This window comes from Centrocercus urophasianus, unplaced genomic scaffold (assembly GCF_019232065.1).
Source record: "Centrocercus urophasianus isolate 14NV4802_14NV808 unplaced genomic scaffold, USGS_Curo_1.0 seq_10, whole genome shotgun sequence".
Classification (NCBI taxonomy): domain Eukaryota; kingdom Metazoa; phylum Chordata; class Aves; order Galliformes; family Phasianidae; genus Centrocercus; species Centrocercus urophasianus.
The window spans coordinates 29,730,576-29,731,474 of NW_024884142.1; the positions used below are offsets into that span (position 1 = coordinate 29,730,576).

Genomic DNA, 899 nt, shown 5'->3' on the forward strand with positions numbered 1-899 from the left:
GGCTTAGAATTCAGGCAGGTTTGTTAAGGACAGACAGAAGTGTGCATTCATTATCATAGCCCTCTGCCAAATTTTGGGTTCCAGTTCTCTTAAAATTGTCCAATGTGGCAACAGTAGGAGTTTTTTTTTTTTTTTTTAAGAAGAGCACAAGCTATCGGTATTTTCCTCTGACCTAATTAAGAAAAAAAGCCAGGTTATTTTTTTTTTTGAAAGGGGAAACTTCACATTATGTCATACTTTCAATACGTGGGGTTTTTTTTGTTTGTTTGTTTGTTTGGTTGGTTTTTTTTTTTTTTTTTTTTTGTTAAAATATCTAAGTTTAAGCAATGGAAGAATGATGATAGAAAGAAGTGGTGGAAGGTGTTGGATGTTCTCAACAATTACTATCTACAATATCTACAAGAAGAATGCTTGCTTCGGTAGCACATATACTAAAATTGTAATGATAGAGAGAAGATTAGCATGGCCCCTGCACAAGGATGACATGCAAATTCGTGAAGCATTCCATATTTTTTTTTTGAGGTTCGACAAGGCCAAGTGTTGGGTCCTGCACTTTGGCCACAACAACAACATGCAGCCTTGTAGGCTTGGGGTCAAGTGGCTGGATGATTGTGAAGAGGAATGGGACCAGGGGGTGTTGGTTGATCATGACCTGGGGGTGTTGGCTGAACGTGAGCCAGCAGTGTGCCCAGGTGGCCAAGAGGGCCAACGGCATCCTGGCCTGCATTAGAAATTGTGTGGCCAGCAGGAACAGAGAGGTGATCATCCCCCTGTACTCAGCACTGGTGAGGTCGCACCTCGAGGACTGTGTTCAGTTCTGGGCTCCTCACTGCAAGAAAGACGTTGAGGCCCTGGAGCATCTCCAGAGAAGGGCAAAGAAGCTGGTGAGGGATCTGGAG

The 899-nt window shown here is 43.2% G+C and overlaps 1 non-coding gene across 1 annotated transcript; it reads left to right on the forward strand.

Moving 5' to 3' along the window:
• The first annotated feature begins 407 nt into the window (after positions 1–407).
• LOC122166615 lies at positions 408–514 on the forward strand. Its single transcript, XR_006170848.1, has one exon. It is a non-coding gene; the product is annotated as a U6 spliceosomal RNA (small nuclear RNA).
• The last annotated feature ends 385 nt before the right edge of the window (positions 515–899 follow it).